At 42.5% G+C, this 20,242-nt stretch overlaps 1 protein-coding gene across 2 annotated transcripts in view; it reads right to left on the bottom strand.

Moving 5' to 3' along the window:
• Nucleotides 1–19,709, bottom strand: part of MEGF10 (multiple EGF like domains 10) — a 109,941-nt gene extending 90,232 nt beyond the window's left edge. Inside the window, exon 1 of one of the 2 annotated variants that reach the window (XM_037374372.1) lies at nucleotides 19,651–19,709. The gene's annotated coding sequence lies outside the window, so the exon portion shown is untranslated. Of the gene's footprint in view, nucleotides 1–14,744; nucleotides 14,809–19,650 lie in introns of those variants that run through there. The other variant, XM_037374373.1, reaches the window with a different exon arrangement.
• Nucleotides 19,710–20,242: the final 533 nt, after the last annotated feature.

Genomic DNA, 20,242 nt, shown 5'->3' with positions numbered 1-20,242 from the left:
AAGTCATGGAAATATCTGTTTTGAAAGCTATAGCATCACAATTCTTGAAGTAACATTATCACTTCACAGGCTGCACATCTGTACCATTCCTTCTAAATATAAGAGTAATAACACATGGTCTGATCTTAAGTTACAGAGAGCACCTGTTGAACGATTTTGGAGTACGTACCTCCTAATTAAATACAAGAACTTTCAGGTGGAAGCCTGGAGAGTTTGGGAGCTGTCACACTACACATTGCTTTTTAAGTGTCAAACAATCTCTTCGACTGCAATTACAAGGACAATTCCATTTCCGGAATGAAATAAGGTAATGATGAACATTGGAGGAAAAAGAAATCTTTAACTCTCAGTGAACATCTGGTTTACACTAGCAATGTCACCCTGTGCCACAGAGTGGACCCAGATGGCTGGCCCCTCCATAGCACTCATGCCACAGCATCATGCTGCAGTACAGACCCAAAAGCACAGGGCTGTTCCATCACCTGCATAAACTGGGTCCTTGAGGACTCCATATTTCCCTGCAAGTCACTCAGCAGTATCTTTGACAAGACTTGTTCTTACTGTAAAAGATCAGATGGGAGTTTCCCTAGGATCTTCTGGCCTTTTGAAAAGCAAGACTCTTCTTGGTGCACCAATTTCACTTACTACCATGTGAAACTCTCGCTGTATAGTGAGTGAGAGTTTCCGTAGCTGCAAGTTGGCAGGGATGACATACCCATTTATCAGTCCTCTTCTCCCTCAAATCAGTATTAAAAGGAGAGTGAAAGAAAGTTCAGTGGAAGTCAAATTTGCACAAGGCAAGGAGGCACAGTAAAGACAAATGCCAGCATGCCAGATCCTTTGCAGATGGACTCATTATTATTCCTCAGGGGCAGGCTGCCAAACATCACAGGCATGGGGTCACTTCACTGTAGATGTCATTGTCCACTAAATCAGAGTACTGTTCACATTAAAAGATTTTTTTATAGGTCTTTAACATGCAAACTGTTATCATTAAGGTTACCTACAGCACATGGTACTATACATTTAAAGATTATTCACATGGGAAGTCGACAGGATGAACTGTCAACAAAAATCTTTTGCTTAAATGTGCTGTCCAGTCATTTTCCACTCAAATGAAAAGTTACCAAATAAAGACAGTCAAAGCTGTCCAGAATCCAAACCAAAGCATCTGAAAAGCACACTTTCAGAACATGAAACAGCAGCTAGAACATAAACACTGATATACTTATTTTACACAAGATGTTTAAGTGAACCATACAAAACTATGTCAGGTAAGTATACTGGCTATATATTTCTGTCCGGGGTATTAGTGGGCAATAATTTATTGCTTTAACTTCAGGCTCTTATACCAAAAAAAATGGGAAAATTCCTCAAGATGCTTAATGCTCCTTTGCCCCAAGCCAAATAACGAAACCAGAGAAAGCAATGGACAGAGAAGCTCTATCTGAGATGAGGAAGGACAAACAAAAGGAAATTGTTTCTAGAAAGAATTTATAATAAACTGATTTTTGTAGGCACAGACAACTGAAAATCTTCACAGGGTGTGTCTGTACTGTTGATGGTAGTAGCATTGCCTGAGAGGTGTATTTTTGGGTAATGGCAACGTGCAGCTTGTCACCAGGGGATGACTTGGGATCAACACTAGTTCCCCTGTCCACACATAGGGAAGGGCACCCAGGAGTTTGGTTTTAGAAAGGCCACCCTCAATCACCATCTCTTTCCGTTAAGCATGTGTAGATCTTCGGAGGTCGCCATTTCCCAGCTGACTGCCCATTTGCAGGCGAGCTATTGCAGCTGTTTGTTGGCTGCACCCTCCAGCCAGACCTTCAAGGTCTTCCTCCTCCCCTTCCAGCCCCTCTCCACAGCTGCAGACTGCCCCAGAGCTGGCCAGCTGCTCTCAGGGAAGCCATAGGCCACATTTTGTAAGAAAACAGTAGTGGGATGCAGAGACGTGTGGGAGACAGGGGCTGCCTAGTGATGTCACCTGGCTGGGATGAGGCTGTTGACAAGGAGACCAGCAGCTTTCAGTCTGTACAAAGATGGTAACTATCAGCCCTGGGCATCTTTCCCAGGGTGGCTGTTGACAGTTAACAATGAAAGCAAATAACACATATTTTAAGACAGGCTACAGGGCTCGATACAAAAATCTTACCCACACAGACTTCTTCCCTGCCCTTTCCCTATTTTTATTCAAGTAATGTAACCTGTTAGTGGACCATCAGTCCATATATTAATCACAGGGCTGTTTTAATACTACAGGTGAAGGCTAGAAAGCTAAAAGTAAAAATGGCTGGATGTATGTGTTTAAGGAAAGTTGTTCCTCAAGTTAGATGTTAGCGGCGTGTAACAAAGCTCTGTTTAATACAGAATAACATGATAAATCTGTATCGAATTTTTAGCACAGCCCTTTAAACAGACAGCATCACTGAACATCTGATACTTCATTTTCTTCTAATTGGAATCTCAAGAAAGGATATTGTATTCATGGATACAACCGTGAAAACTTTGTGGTTGCTGACCAGATGCCTGGGACAATCCTGTGGTTGCCTAAATACAAATGCCCTGGTTCCACTTCTGCGGAAATTCTCATTCATGGTTTTACCCTCTTGACTGTAGTTTTTGTGACCCCTTTTCTCCTACTATCTCAACTACCAGCCTTCCAGACACTGTGTCACTTCCAGTTTATTGCCAGTGTATAAGGAAGTACAATCACAGGACTCAGGCAATTCCTTTAGCTTCCTGGCCAATTTAGGATCCATTTCAAGTGTGCACGCCTTTCTTTAAAAGTCTTCTGCTTTCTTGCTTTAGGCCTCTTCAAAGACAACCTCTGTTTCCTTCCTTCCCCCATTACATACACACTCTCTTTTTGCACATACATTTCCATCATACGTTAGATTCTTCCCTTTCCCAGACACAGCCTCTGTTATCACAGGCAAAATTCTTCAGTCTGCAGCTCCCGACACTTGTCACAGCCTTTCGCTGGACCTTTAAGCTACAAAAATCAGACATACAAATACCCAGATTTGTTTATACCTTCTAGTTGCTAACAAGCTGTTATAATTTGCGCACAAATTTGTTGGTAACACTGCTTCAGTACATTTATCTTTGTAAATCATCCAAGGAAATGCCATTTTGTATATAATGCTCTAGAGAAAATAGTTGTCCTTTCAGTCAGCTCCTGTTTTGATGATTTAGACTGAGCATTTCACTCCTGTAAATCCTTATAACAGAACTTTGTTAGATTTCAATTTTCAAATTATCTCCTTTTTAAAAAAAAAAAAAGTTAATTAACTCTGATGCCATCTCATTTTAAAAGCTTCTGAACATTTCAGTGCATTACTCAACAGCTTTTCCACCTCCAGCAATCTAGTTCAAAGTATCTATGATTCATTGCACAAGCCTCCCACATCCCCACAAAGTAAATCCAAAACACTCTGGTAGAAGGATGGGGAACCCAGAAGTGTTTCCTTTGACATTTCATTCATTTACTACTTCCATCTTTTAGTTTGGTGTTTGCAAAGGTTAGAATGGATGTAGTACTTCTGCATTCTTTCCTCAATGGGGAAAATGGAAGATCACAATGCAAAACCAAAAGAGACTGGTTAATTCCAGATTTTTAACAAAACAACAATTAAAGGGACAAATCCTATTCCCATTAAAGTCAATGAGAATTCCGCCTTGAACAGCTTGCAGTGAGACTGCAATATAACCTGATGGAGGCCATCCTACAGGGTGAGCAACATCAAAGACTCTGGTTTTCACAGCAAAATGACTCAACAACATTGGAAGACCCTTTCAGTGCATCTTTTGAAGATGCTGCTAGCTGGAATAAATGGAAGGAGCTCTACAAACCATGTGCAACACCATACCCATTTTCCCACCTACTCACTTAAATTCTCACCCATGTCCCTGCCTCTGTCTACCACAGTTAATTTACTGCTGCTGAAGGCCCTAACAAGATGCCAGTAAGTGATCATAGTGTGTCCATTTATACTAATGGCAGCTGTGTATCATTGCTACTGCCCCAGCAGAAATGGGACAAGACTTAAGTTTTATTCTACCTGTACACTTTTCACAATGCTTGCACACATAAGTAGTTATAGAAACAATACCTACACCTGTGAGTGTTCTCCCTGACCTTTACTTACTAGCTTGTTTGATTTGCACTGCTCCCTGGCATTACAGGGTGACAATTTGATCTCATTATCCCATCTGTGGCCTGTAATATGTACAGATGTAACATGAACAACAGGTTAAGAAGCAGCTGAATATTTACAACACACAAACTCAATCTTACATTCTTTTTTAAAAACATTACAAACTTAAAACCATGTTTGCAGTTGTATAGTTTTAGTGCCTAGTCTCTCTGTCAGCAGAGGAAAAAAAATATATTCCTAGGGAGAAATTCAGCTTGCCAGGTGCCAATGGTGTCTGCAGGTCTTCCCTCTTTCATGTGTGTGCATGCGCCCGCACACACCTGCACACTAGTGCACATATATACATGCAGGTAAAGGTACACAGACACAGAGAAAGTGAGTATACTCCCAATAAATGCTTGAAGCTCTAAGACTAAAGCTGTGCTTTAGTAAATAAAAAAAAAAAGAAATACAACTGCTACCAACACTCATGATGGGCAGTAAGAAAGCATGTTTTTTCCACCAATGACAAAGTAAACAACTCTGTATTTTATGCACAAAAACACTCTGATACTAAAACAGTAATTTCATATCAAAGTTTCCAGTTCTGATTTATGTCAGTTTCAGTTTTCCCTTACATAATTTTGAAGACATCTCAAATAATTACATTCTTAAATTAATTTATTTTAATGATGAATCAGACTGTCCTTTAAAAAGAATGCCTGGTGCATCATTAAAACAAACTAATGAAGGCAAATGCCTTTGAAACCCTAACAATCAAAAGACTTTTCTGGTTGCAATTAGTATTTTTTCAAGATAATGTCTCTTATTAAAATATGTTAATTTACTTTGCCTACAGGTTATCTGAAACCTTCCTAAATGTCTGGGCTAATTCCAGCTGAAGGCAGTGTAATTTGAACCCAGAAGAATCAAGACCAAGTTTTTATTAACTTGAGCACAAGGCCCTAAATCCCTCAAAATGTTATCCTTCAGGACACATGTTGCCTTCTTTAAACCCATACCTCTTTGCAGTAAGGGTTGTAAAAGGACAACAGTAGCAGGAGCATATATCTGTCATTGCAAAAATGGTTTATTCATAGCACTGCCTGACAAAGCACTTCTAGTAACAAGGCACCCTATTCAGAGACCTGAGTTTTGTATGCCAAATTAAAAAAATAATAATCTCTATGATGGTGGGTTTAATGAGGTATTTTGTTACTTTCGCTAGTAAAAATTAAAAGAGAGAGACAGAATTCTTCAGTTTAATTGCCACATCTGTTATTAGGCACTTTACTGTGATTGACTGGAGTGTATGTGTCAGAGCCTGTGCCAGAAAACAGGCAAACTTTATAAGCAAACTTACAACTTATCGCTCAACTGGCATTAGCAGCATCTCTGTTACAACTTATGCTGCCACTCAGTTAAAACTAAGGAACGTTGGCCTTGGTTCACTTGTTCATTAAAAATAAAAAGTATTGCAAATTGTGCATGGGTGGTTTTTTTAAGGGAAATTAAAAGCATTCACTATTTGCAGAAGGTGTAAATGTGCCATCTCTCATTAACGGATGAGCCACATAAGCAACCCAGAGTTTGGAAACTGTTCAGGATGAAATTTCACATTCAGCAGTACATCTGCTGCCTTCCTGTGCTAGCAAACAACGAACCAGCCAAGAGGGCAGTGAAGAACAGCGCAGCATTTGCAGAGAGGCTGGACCATCACAGTGAGGGAGCTTCTGGAAGGGCAAAAACTGAATGGACGCTCTTCTGATCTGCATGGAAATCCGGGATGAAATGCAAACTCACTCATGAAACTGCTTGTTCTCTGTGAAATCCCGAACAGCCTAAGAGCCCAACACTGCCAGCGTCTGCCAGGTCACCTCACAGGCTGCAGCGGGGACACTCCAAGCAGCTCAGCAGGGTGCTTCGTGCACAGATAGCAAACCTGATTGCAGCTCCCTGGCAGACAGTGCAAAGAAGTAGGGGAAAGCAAAGCCCATGTAAAAGGCAGAGATCAGAGGAGCAGTGATGACAGGAGGGAGCACATCCTTCCTCCTGCCCAAGGTTACACGCTGGGTGGTACCGACAATTGATTTCTGAAGGCTGAAGACTCAGGTTCACAATCAAGACACCTGGTGAAAACTCCATGTTTGGGCTGACCAACAACTGCTATTACACCATTTTTACTACCAGCTGATCTTCTTTTGGCTCTAAAAACCAAGCTTTTAGTATCTACTAGTCCTGACATAGCAAAACAACTCTGATCTTACACACACTTTTTCCCTCAACTAACTGCTTCTTTCCAATTTCACACAGGCTTTCTACTAGGAGCACAGAAATGTATGTTGCTATTGTCAGCAGGGAAGATGGACAGGCCAGCTGCCATATTACTTAAAATTACTCCTTTTCATCCATTTTATCCAGTAAGGAGCAAGGGATTATTTGGCCTTCCCTAACAATATTCTGTGCTGCTCTAGAGTACAAAGACAGGCAAGAATGTGTAGGAGACCAACAAAAACTGTACTAATATCCATTGCATCCACTCCTGAAAGGCAGAAGGATGCCCCTGTGTTGAAAGCTAAAGCAAAGCTCTGTACCATGGGCTGGGGCAAGTGACAGGCGCTTCATCGGACCCAACCTATCAGCTGCCCAGTGAACTAAGCCATGAATAAATCTTTCTTCTCTCTGGAGGGCAGGTTGGGACACTCTAATTCTCTCCCTCCAGGAAAGCAAGTGACCACTTTTTGGAAAGAGTCTACTCTGATGGGTGAGATGAGCCAGGGCAGATGCTCTCTGTCACTGTTTGAAGGTCTTTGTTGTGCTCTCAGGAGTCCAAGGTTGCTCCATGCTGCAAGGGGTTCCAGCAACCTTCATGTGGCTCTCTGTTTTTGTGGTTTCTTTCCTGTCATGTTTGCGAACGCTCCATCTCCCTCAGACTCTTTAATTTAGCAAAAGATAAGATTTGCTTACTTAAGCACACTTATTTTTAGGTGTATGTTATGTAATAATCTCACATTAGTATTTTTATCAACAACGCACTACAAGATCTAAAACACTTTCCAACACGAGAAGGTTTTTTACTCTTAAGACTACTCAACACTGTATGTGGAAAATATTTAGACTCCTATCTAAATGTTTTACCTCATTTCATAAAACAAATCAACAACAGAGCTGAAAACAGGATTTAGGTCTGCTAGTCTCCATTTTCATCATACCCTTAGGAACCATGCTGCCAGTTCAATATTTTGCCACAGTGGCAATAATCTGCACATTGTGCTTACAGTACTAACCATAGGTGCAGCGTCTGAATTGTGAAATACAGACTTTGGGGCCTTAAGACATTTACAAGAAATCACCACAGGCAATACAACAGAGAGAATTTTTAACAGATTTCAGTCACCTCTGAAAAGGCCAATGACTTCTTGTCTTTCTGGCTTTTTATTTATTTTTTTTTATTTTTTCCCCATTGGTATTCTTGTTGTAAACTGCAATTTTGAAAAACACACACATATGCCTAAAAGAAAACATCAGTGTTCTAAAACTTTGGTATTTTCCTGGAAATAGGCAATACAACAGAAAGCAGACTAACTTTTGGAAGTGTAGTGAGAAACTCCAACAAGGGAAGAAGAGGAAGCTTAAAGCAAATCCTAGGATGCAGTCTCCAGAGATGTTTCTGAATGTCACTAGCCATTTTTTGAGTGACTGCAATTGATTTCTACTTAATTCCAAAAACTTCCTACTGCAGACCAACAGGCAGAAACCTCAGACTTTTTTTACATCTTCTCTCATTGTTAGATGAGAAAGAGCATCTGTTCCCTCCATCCCAGCACTACTTCACCAAATCAGCCCAAGCAAAACAAAAATCTATTGTCTGAAGTTGATCCGCTGTCAAAATATAAATCAACTTGTAAAAGGGTGTGGTACACACAGTAAGGTTGACAGTCTGCAAAGACATGCACAAATTCTTCTGTATTTTAGTGGCACAGACCAGAACCCCAAATCACTGCACCCTTTGAGGTTCACTTACCATGAATGCATATCCTGGATGGTGTTACTCATACATAATGCAAATTGGCATGAACTAGTGTTCAGCAAGAAAGAATGGAGCATATCCTAGAAGTGCATTAAAGTTGCAGCAGAACAATATTGTTCCAGAGATGAGATTAAGTCCCCCAGTTCTCTGAAATGGGTTATGGAGATGGAAAAATCTACCGACAGCAGTGGGGACACTTAAAGCAAGGAAGCATCTCCCTTGCTGTGTTTTTGTTTCATTTTTCAACAACTACTCACCCAATCTTCTCATTCAATAATTAAAAATGCACTCTTTTGTAGGTTCAGAGTCTAATCAACTTCCCCAGAACTAGTGAAATTTCTGTTCAGTACTATCTTCTGTCTTAAAGCCATGAAACCCTGTGGGATACCTGCATAGCAGAATTTGCAATATGTAATGCCTTTGATCCAAAACAACGTTAAAGCATAAAGAACACTAATATTGCTAAGCATTCTCAGCAGAGCCCATTACAGAGCTGGAAATTCAGCTAAAAGAAAATGTAATAATCTATTAGAGGCCAGTTCTAGCTTTTGGGGAAGCAGCTTTGGGATATCTGGATGACACAGATGTGCGTGTGTTCACAGATGCTACAATTCATTACCCAGGTGATGCACAAGGGATCTGTGTTCATGCGCCTCACCTCAGTTACTCTGAAAGTCCACTGGTCTCATTTGAGTTATTCCTGGATTACTCAATGCAAGTAAGAAAATCAGTCTCTCAGCCTCCCTTCTCACGTCTTGTATTTTAAAATAAATGAAACTAGATAAAAATATTGGAAAAAAAAAAAAAGCAGCACATTCTTTGTATGTGGCTAAAATCTTAATGAAATCTACTCCTCAAATTAAAATATGCATTTCAACCTCACTGGCAGGTACCCTTCAGAAACAGCTGTTATTTACAATATCAGTTGTGGCAGGGAGGGAAGAAAAAAAAGATTAAAAGATCAAATTACTCTTCACTTCCAAACAAGCCCGGCCACAGCTGTACATCATCTTCCGAGCAACTGCTCTGCAAACACACAACAGGGCTTCTGTCTTCCCACAGGGTTTGCTCGGGTCACCCGCATGTGGCATGGATTAAAGCAGCACTAAAGCTCCATTACAGAGCAGGCGGAGGAGTTAGTTAAACGAACAAGTCTGCAGTGCCACTGGTAAACGTCCCGTGCAGCGCTCTGCCCCATGGTATCTCTGCCAGTGCCAGAAGGAGCCCACTCACAGCTCTCCCACGGTCTGTGGCTGGGGTGGAAAAAAGGACCCAAATGATTTTCTTTGCTTTTATGTTCTCACTGTCTAAACAGAAGGAAGTCGGAGGCAAGGAGAGAACTGTGTTAAGAGAAGGTTTTGTAAGCAAAAAGAGTATAGTGAAGCAGCAGCCTATGATTTCGGTGGTGATAGAGCAAGAGTCAGGCAGTCTGTGCAAATTGTGATTTTTTTCTTTAGAAACACCATTGTCAAAACTGAGAACCTGAGGAAGGTGCAGTGCCCAGATCAAACACCTGAGTACGTGGCACAAAGACTCTCAGCACTGGCATGCCTCCTCAACCCACCGGAAAGGCAGAGCTCATCCCTCAGTGCTTGGGAGGGCTACAGCCAGAGGGCTGTAAACCCTGGCCAAGGTTTAAGACATCAGATCCCTTCGTGGTAAAGGAAGGAGACAGTTTAACCAGGACTGTTACACTTGGTAAACCACCAGCCTTCACACACCTCAGCAGACAAGCTTTTCATAAACATGACATGGAGAAACTGCAAAGCGTTACGTTTTTTTCTTTCCTATGGGTCATGCCAGGAAGACAACACCAGCGCAAAGCAGCAGCAGCTGTCCAGCCACAGGTGCCCAGACCTTCATCATGACAGGAAAAAAAAAAAAAAAAAAAAAAATCAATTTCAAATCAACTGGCATTCCTCTGCATAAAAAGCAATCATGTGGTTAATCAGAATTCACAAAAATAAATAAATAAATAAAAATAGTAATAATGGTAATAGTGAACTGCAGCCAGTGAAACACTCCTTACCTAAAGAGTATCACAAACTCCCACCAAAGGGAAAACCAACACCACCCTGCAGGAATACTGGCACCAAACAGTATTCTGCCTCTTCCAAACCCTCCAACCAACATACAGCTAATGTGGACAGCTATTAATTACTTCTTAAGTACCTAAATTTGCTGTTTTGGCAAATGGCCTTTGTCTGGTAGAAGGTACTGTCAAGTAGCAGCAGAGGACATGCAGTTTCTGATGAAAGAACCACCGAGGGTTTATGGGCATTCACCTGCTCACTCACAAAGCATGGCAAGAACTCACAAAGCAGGTGAGTAACAATTCTGGATGCAGCATCACAAAATCAGGGGCAAACAGGAAAATGGTACAACTGGGCAAATGGGACTCCCATTTAGTAGTTCACTCTGCTTAGACTGAAGTGTCTGTTTATTCCTATTACAATTATTTAGATTTCCTATGAAAGCAAACACCGCTCTAGAGGCAACATAAAGACTTGCTGAATACAACTGATAAATCTCCTTCCTATCTTCCCATGAAATTGTTGAGGTGCTTAGATTCCTGGAAGTCTCCTAGTTGCATCATGAAAACCAAAATTTTGCAAGTTTCAAAGTTCCCATATTTTGATGTCACTGAATACAGTAATTTGAATACTTCTAATGCATCAGAAAATTCCACAACAATGGCAGGACCTGACAACATCACACAGGACTGCCACAGCTTACATCATGACAGAGAGCAATGCCTATACCAAACCGTATAGAGCAGGCAAGAATCATACAGCACCATCTCAGCATTAAGCGCCATGCATAATTTTTAAAATATATACTCAAATGTCCTTGTCTTTTGTGGTCTCATAACCAAACGTAGTACAGGTGGATGCGATTTGAATAGTAAAGCACTCCTGGGACATGAGCTCATTCACACAAATCCAAACATTAGTGTATGGAGCAATAATTTCCTGTTGCTGAGTTAAAAGGCCACATGAGAGATGGGATTTCAGATTCAGAGGTGCTGTTTGCTTTGCTGTCTTTAGGAGACGGACAACGTGCTGTTTCACATTACATGCACTTTCAGGACACTCATAGTGACATTATAATTGAAGAGATCCTTACGCACAAAGAAGTAATTATATGGATAATTAAAATCTACTGCTGTCATAAGGCTGCGCAGTGGCCTACAAACATCCTTTAATGGCAGCACATACAGAGATCACAAGCATCATTTCTATAGAGCTTGCAAGAGAAAAGGAAACCCTAACTTCTGTGCAGTCTGGCACCCTCCTAACACAATTTTTAAAAATTGAGTACCGATCCTTTTCTTGAGGACTGGGGAAAAACAGCCCATCTAGCCCAGCTTTACCCTCAGCAAGCATTTATTCACCTGACTTAATTGGATCACTAATTTCTTACACCAACAGCTCATTCTCCCTCTGAGACCAGCTGGGCTGTATCCTCAGTATTTATTTCTATCAAAAAGATTTACTAAAACCTCTAAGGTACGCATTGGAGATAGAAGGTGGTCAGGCATCTAACTACGCCAGCCTTCCTGTCCACATCAAACACCTCCTGTTTTTTCACCAGGAGCAATGAGAGTCTTCATGCACGCTAAGGTTAAAGAAAGAACCAACAACCACCAAAAAACCATCCAAATGTCAGGCCAAAACTGGCTGGGATTTTTACTGACATGGCAAATTCAGACAAAATCATTAAGCTCTCTAGTTTTGACCCTCAACCACAAGCAACTTGGCATAAAAAAGAATTTGGCAGCAAAAGTGCCAAGTTCACAGAAAACCTGCAACAACTCCTGAGTCATGTTTTTGGAGGAGGGGGGTGAGCGTGAGGAAGGGCTGGCTGCTGGGGGCAGCCCTCAGCACATGCTGGATGCTTGGCCCTTCATTGGTGCAGGCACGAGTAACGAAATCATCAGCTCTTCAGGCACGTGTATTGTGCATTTAAATAAAGCTACCAATATACCATGCTTCATCATTTATCATTTGCACCCCAAACACAAAATACAGCCTGACCCTCTTCGGATTAATTCTTGATGACACAAAACACTTAATATAGGCATAAGTAATTTTGGTGATCACCTCTCCCAAAGGTATAGACAAAAAACCCTCCAAAGAAAAGTCTAATGACAGAGAACTGAATAAATAAAAAAAATGAATTATTTACTACTACTCTGGCACCAGTTGCAAAAAATGATCTGTCCCTTTTTGCACTTCAAAAGTAAAATATTCACTCAGAAAGTGTAAAAAAAGTAGGAAAAATGTGTCAGTATAAACAAAACACAACTGAATATGAATATTAATTATGAAATAATTCTGTATTTTGTGTATTTTGTATATTTTTATTTTGAATTTCTGTATTCAGAAAGTATAACAGTGAGAGCAAAATTAAAAAAAAACACCTATGTCACATTAAAGAAATTGAACTCATGGTGCTTTCTTTTTATACCAGTATCAATATGCCAAAACACAGGCAAAGACTGCCCTGTAAATTACATGTTTCCCTTAAGTTTTTAGGAAGTTTAGGAGCAAATACGTTCAAAAGCAAATGCTAGTTTAATATGGTCCTCTATGTAAAAGGAAAAATGGAAGAAATGGGGGAAAAAAGCTGCTTACAGCAGTAGCTAGGGAATGAGGCCAAAATGCCTTTGCCAGGTGTGATCACCAGTGACTCCAGTCATCATTGGGTGCTACGTCCTGTGTGCTGGAGAAGACAATCCAGCCCTCAGGGCTGCAAAGGCGAAACAGTTGTTTTTAAACAAACACACTTCTAATTGAAGAGCTTTCCCCTCCAGCTGCTGTATCCTATTTTTTAAGTAGATTTACAATGGCTGATGAAAGTATACTGCCTTTGAGGCCAAGACTGCCACAGCTGAAAAGTTGTCAGGGACATTTCTTCATGTATCAAGTGCCCTGATTCTTGCCGGTGGTCTTGAATCCTTTGAAGGGGGTTTGCAAGTAATCAAACAAATGCTTCCCACAAATACACATGAGCATTACTTGTGCCCAAGTTCCAGTGATCATAGTATGTGTCTGTTGACAGACCAGTGCGGTCCAAACTTTTGTAAACACTCTAGAGGAAACTAAAACTCAGTTATAAATGCTTGAAAGCACACTGTAGGAAGCAATCTTGTAGCACGGAGGAAAGGAACTGAAAGATCTACTTGGTCTGTTGACATACTCTGTCTTTTTCCCACCATGTCTGTCCTCAGTGCTGCGTTCCATGGTTTTTGCTGATTCCTGACAGCAACTTCTAAAAAACCCAAACAATTATGACATTTTGTACTTACAACTTAACTGGACCTTGGCACGCACACACTTATGTGTGTACACACACACACACACACACATCTTTTTCTTCTTCTTTAACATGCAAGTGCTTCCAGCGTATTCACATTCTCGGGGTGACCAAGCTTAGTGTGACTATTGGCTTTGGGAGGAATCTGATGCCAGCCAGCCGAGCATAATGGCCTCTTTGTCTGGCTGTCAGATGAACAGCGTTGTGTTACAATCATTGTCACCCTGGGCTTAAACTGCAAGGCATACTTTCACACAAAACATTCACTTTGGGGGCTCTTTTTAGCAGAGCCCTGTGATCGAAACTCTTTTGCTCCTCTTCAGTTAATCAGTTCAGCAACGCCGAAACTTCAAAAGTCAGGATTCAAAAGCTCTCATCCAAATCAACTGATTCTGAAACTTCCTTATGGCTCACATGAAGAAGAGGCAAGTAACAGAAAATAGCCATCATCTAAATCACTCTGCATGAATCAACACCAAAATCAAGTGTTGAGCAACACGTTTAATAAAAAATAGACTGCCATAGTACAAGAGGTCTGAATGAAACCAACAATAGTTAGAACAGAAATAAATTTGATTTAGTTCACATTTGCAGTATGTGAGGCCAGAGGGACACCAGCATGGTAGCCGGATCTCCCTAAAAGCCAGTTTAGGAGAAGACAAGCACAGCATTGCAGCTGCAAATGCCTCACCTTTATTCAACAACCTGACCTTGCAGTTCCTGCCTGTGTCTACAATGCAAGACAGACACACCCTGTAGCTCTGAGCTTCAGATATGAATTATGAAGGTCAAAACTGCACATCAAAATGAGACTGCAGCACACAACTCCCTCCAGCACACGCTGGCTAACCATGGGAAACCCCAATGCATGGGTAGAGCCAGAGCTAGGGAGCTCTCAGACAGCTCCTGCACCCTGGGCTGGCACCGTGGCAGAGCTGCAGCACAACTGCAGAGTATAGATGGTCCACAGCACTGCCAGATCCACTGCAAACCATGAATAAGGTTCTCATCGTGACATTACCTAAGCCCTTTGATAGGAGAGTATTTTGTTTCACATTAACAGCTGGGGACCGGAAGAATCCCAAGTCAAAGTTATCTCCACCTTGAATATTTTTATGTTTCACGTTAACAGCTGGGGACCGGAAGAATCCCAAGTCAAAGTTATCTCCACCTTGAATATTTTTATCCTGCGCTTCAGAAAAATGTCTGCAAGATAAAATCAAAACATTTCCACAAGACAAATATGAGTAACTTACCAAGTGACAATGCTATTACTTGCTGTGTAAATCCTTTAAGTTCACCAAGTGCCCCCAAAAAATCCTGAAAAATAGATAAACAAGACTCCTGTATAGGAGAAACTTCAAAAGATGCTGTGAACATGCTGAACCCCTTGAAACCCTGAACGGATGTCTTTTTTTTTTTTTTATTAATAGAAATATTCTCGCAGGGTTAAGACCAAAGTATGCCAAGAATGACATCCTCCTGCCCTTACTGTCTCTCTTAACCATTTTGTGTTGCATCTATCTCTCATAGAGTTACTTATGGAATATAGCACTACTCACTTAGAAAAGGATCTACTCCTCAAGAAGGTAAGCACAACATGGCAAGAACTCACAGCATAATGCTTGCAATGTGCAGAAAACTTTACAAAGCCATGGCTTCTTTACAAAAGAAATGGGAATGTGCATGGAAAAACAAACTACCAGCTTGCTGTTTTCTTTCCCATTCATTTTCCTTTCCTTTGCAGTCCATCAAAGTAACATAACTTCTGCCAAACTCTGGTTTAGTATTCCACCCTGCCACTGCTCACAGATGTGTCAGTTGCCCTAAACACACATTATCACTGTCTTGATGATTTTAATTTCTTGGGCAGCCTTGACCAGCCCTCCTTCTCTACATCCTTCACCACTGCTTCGAGCACACTGTCCCAGACCAGCACTGCACAGGAGAAACACCACCAGGCTGGGTCAGGGCCCCCCAGTCTCATGCCTGGACAACTTCATCCAAACCACAAAACCCTACTGGTCTTCTCTTCCCCAGCCTGACAAACCCACCTTCTGCACTGCCTTAAGGTCATAACTTCTCCAAGCTTCTCCTTGCCTTTCATGGTCTCTTCACATACCCAGAATTTTTCATACTTAACAAGATGTTGATCCCTTCTTTGGCAGGGCCATGGTACCCACCTTCATTGGTGGTCTTTCAGAGAAATAGTTCCATACTGTCTCCTATTTGAAGACTCACCTTAAAAAAAACCCTAAAGGGATTAATGATAAACGTTTTCATTTCCATGATTTTTGATGAATAATAATATGACTGTGGTTTGACAGCTGTTTTCATGAGTTCATTGTCCTTCCTTATTTCCTGTTGTCTTTTGTCATAAATTTTAGATTATAAAAGGCAAGATAATTTCTACTATTGTTTTGTGCTGTTCTACAGCTCCTGTGATGGTAGTGGTGGGACGCTAGAGCCATACAACCTACAGCTGTTAGTGCTAGTGTTTCTATTTTAAATATGGCACATTAACATGCAGTCTTTATATTCAAGTTTCTTTGCAAGAGTTAACTTGCATCTCTGCATGCTCAACAAAAATAATTTGTTAGGCTTAGAAGAGTGTTCTTTTACAGCAGCAGAAAAAAAAAGATTCAATTGCATTCCTGAGGTCACACAGCAACTTAATGTCAAAGTTAAAATTATGCTTTCTGCTTCCCAATCTGTATTTTTTTGTTGTCTTACACATCCAAAGAGCTCAGAATTAGCACCTTGTTGCCCACTATGTGCTAATTTCTCTGACAATCAGATACAAAACAGATAAAACATGAAGAGCTGGCTGTCTACATTTTAATATAAACCTAATGTGCACATCCAAAGGCATGAACCACAAATCCTTACAAAAGCAAAACATCAATTAAAGACCAGACAGTTTGAATAGGTTAATTAACAAGAATGCTGACACAATCAATAAAACTATTCTAGTAAAGCAAATCCATCCCTCCACAGAATACTACTCCTATTTTTCTAAGAGACGGTTTTCAATGATACATACTCTTTTCATAAGAAAAACATTTGGAATATCAAGGTACAGATTCTTCTCATAGATGAAAAAATAACGCAGTTATATCTAAGTTCATGCTATGCTAATTCTAGCTTCTGTTTCAAATCTTAAAAGGGGTATATGAGTACCAATTACTGGTAAACTTATCTCTTAATATTAAAAATCAGGGTCAAATTCCATTGCTGACTGAGAGTTGATAGCATAACTTCTATACAGTGAAATCTGGTGCCACTGGCATCATTCATCAAGGAAGACACTGCTTAGTGGGAATAAGGATGTAAGAACTTTGGCTGTAATTCCACTCCACATCTAAAAAGAGGTTTATAGTGGATCTTTACTGCTCCACACCGTGTTACATTAAAAAAAATTAATATACTGGATCACATCCATGTTACGGTATTGTTTATGAAGGAATCAATGTTTCTTAGCTTTGACTAAAACTGTAGCACATATGCAAAGAATCTGTTTATTTTTTTCCTTCCTAAAAGCCACTTACTTCCCCTAATGAGAAGAAGTAAAAATACCTAGCAGAGCAAAAGCTATGTAGAGACACCGTGCAAAACTCCTGCCAAATAATCTGAATATAAATTCAAGGGATTCTTACCAGCTGCAGTCAAAAGCCCACTCCAAACTCTGTTAGATGTTAATCACACTTAAGTATGTTAATGCACGGTTCCTGTGTTCTTTGCATAGATGAGTTAACTGCTTTTGTTAAACAGCATTTGCTTCTTTAGGTGTATGTCCCCATACAGTAGAACACATCCCTTTGTGGAAAACGTGGTTATGAGTCACTGAAGGACTGTTCACACCATCAAACTCCTCTGATCGCCTGCAGGGCAGGAACAGCTCATTTAACGCTGTAACCACTGTATAGGTCCTCCTGGTGCCCAACCTACGAGGATGCAAGCCCACACCTCCAGCTGCCTTTAAAGTACTGGCAATTAGCTATGCACATTTTAGCTAGAGCAGCTAAATGGTAATATATATGGTATATAAAGGGCTATAGCATCATGCTATTGAGGCAAAGGCACTGCAGTTTCCACCTATTGGGGCTGTCTGGGGTGACCTGAAACTGGCATGGACAGCCCTGCCCCTAGTGCAGGCTAGAAGGCACCCTAGAACAGCGCAGGCTCTTGACCGTTTCACCAGCTGGTACGCAAAACTGGGCAAGTCTGGTAAGTGATTTCCAGGGAAATTAAACAGACACAACCACCTTACTTCACACAAGTCCCTGAGCAGCCAGCAGCTGAGATTTTTTTTTGCAACGCGTGGATTGTAATAGTGAGCAAGACACAGAAACATCATTGCCAATCCAGTGAATTGCTCATCATAAAAGTCAGCAGAGACTTGTAACATTCCAGGCTCGCAACTGCTTCATCTTAGAAGCCAAACGCAAAGCCATGCCATCTCCACAGCACATTAACAATCAATACTGACACGATGCAACTGATCCTTCTCTTGTGGGAGTGATAAACATTTAAATTTGATTATATGACAAGGTCTCATGGTGATTACAATTGTCTGTCTAAGAAAAGTTAAATAAATTTTACTAGATAAAAGTCCCATGTTTTGATGCTGTGCAAGTGCATGAGTTATGTGAGCAAACAAGCAGAAACTTGGGCTTAAGTTATGTTGTTTATCCAGTTTATTAAAAATCTGGAGCACACCTGCCCAGCTGGCCTTTCTGACTTGAGAGGGAAAATAAAAATAGGCTTCCTAAGATCATTTCATTTGCCGGGCCATTGAGTAGCAACTGAAACTGATAATTTGGCCGCCCAGGCTGTTATTCTCCTAAATTTCATCTTCAGCCCAGACAGTTGCATGCCCCCCCCTGCATTTAAAGAACGCACATACCTAATTACGTATGCTTTCCACCCAATATTGTGTTATTTGGCACAAATGCCATTTAGGGGTGTTGACAAGGGAACTGAAGCTTGAAGCCAGCTTTCAGTTTCAGTCTCACGTCAGACATGCTGCTCAGTCAAAGCATCTAAGACTTTTCAGCATAGGTCTGTAGCTTATCTACTGGTAAACAAATGCTGCTCTCCAAACTTCAGTTTTTCGACTTTGTTCTTTCAAGTTGCTGGATAGAAACATTTTTTGCTAAATAGTGTCATTGTGTTAATCTGCTTTCTAAACTGCTGCTGCCAAAGCTTAGTTACAAACCTGAGAAAGTATGCCATAAAACACCTTCAGTACTGATGGCGTGTTTCAAACTGAAGTTTTAAACTCACTTGATAATTAGAAGTTGGTACTTGACAAAAACTTCAGAGCTGTGCATGATTCTGGGAAATACATGTCTGCTTTGAATACATTTAAGTACTCATAATTGGCAGCAACATCCAATTTGTAAGATTACCAAGAAGTCCCGCATTCCCAGCTCATTCTAGGAAAAACAGCTGCTTATTTTTTCCTAATTGATTGGGCCTGGATTTCCAGATCGAGCCTACTTGGCTGAAACGGAGAATAGGAAATATTTACACTGCTATGACTGTCGCCAAAAGAAAAATCTGTGCAGGATACCACACAACTGAGAATTTCTCTAGGCAGCTTCTTCTGAAAGACACACGCTGGAACGAAGTCGAGTTATTAAAGAGATGTGCATTTTCACGTGCAGGTCATTGCTTATTTACACGTACCCACAAACACCCCTCCACCTCGGCGCGTACGCTCGTCCCAGGCTCTGACCAGGGCTGCCAGCAGCTGTCCGCGGGAGCGCACGGCAGCCTGCCCGAAAAGATCCCCCGCGCAAATCCTCTGCTCTGCGGTGCGCCTGAACCGACCCGTCGCGGCGCCGCACCGCTAGCGCGGAGACGGAGCGATGCGGGACGCGGAGCACGGGAGGAGCCTGCCCTCAGCCCCCACGCCGCCCCACCGCCGCGGCCACCCACCGGCGACAGCGCGGAGCAAGGCGCGGCGCCCGGCTGCTCTGCCACGGCGGCGGCACCGCCGAGCGGGCCGGCCCCCAGCGCTGCCCGAGGGGCGATGCCGCCTCGGCCCCCCCGCCCAAGGGCGCCGCCGCGCTGCTCCGCCGCACCCGCACCCGCGCCCGGCACCGCGGCTTCCCGGCGCCGCACCTGCGGGGCGGGCCGGTCCCTGTCCCTGCCTACCTGTCCCGTAGGCGCCCGCCCCGTCCCACTGGGCGCCGGGTGCCGCCGGGTGCCGCCGCCGCTGCGCCGAGCGAGGGGCGGTGTGTGCGGCGGGGCCGGCGGGGCACAGCCCCTCCCCCGCCCGGGCCGCCCCCGCTCCCGCCCCCGCCCCGGCCCCAGCCCCCGGCCCAGCCCCGCCGCCGGGGCGGGTAGCGTCCTGCAGCGGCGTTCGGTGGCCGCGGGCGGGCGGGCCGGGCCGAGCCACTTACACGCTTCTCGGGCTGGTGTCGCCTGTGGGGCGCTCCTCGCCGCGAAGGCTGCCCCCCCCCGCTGCCCCCACCCCGAAATACCCTCCCTCCAGTCACTCGCAGGCAAAGTGAAAGCCGCATGGGGGGCCCCAGAGGTCGTTCGTTCAGCCCGGTGGAGGATGGTACCTACCGAACGGGTGACAGAGGAATAAAATCGTGAAAGCTCCTTGGGTCCCGCGAGCTCGAGCTGCTCGGCTCCTCCGTCAGAAGACCCAAATCCTCACAAAAACAAACGTAATTTGCTGCCCTGCGGTACTGCTTGAGAGAGGAAGGACACCGTTACTTTTCCACTTCGGTATATATTT

The sequence above is a fragment of the Falco rusticolus genome, chromosome Z, assembly GCF_015220075.1.
Source record: "Falco rusticolus isolate bFalRus1 chromosome Z, bFalRus1.pri, whole genome shotgun sequence".
NCBI lineage: Eukaryota > Metazoa > Chordata > Aves > Falconiformes > Falconidae > Falco > Falco rusticolus.
Note: the sequence above shows the minus strand (reverse complement) of the source record. Positions and strands in the feature narration are given on the sequence as shown.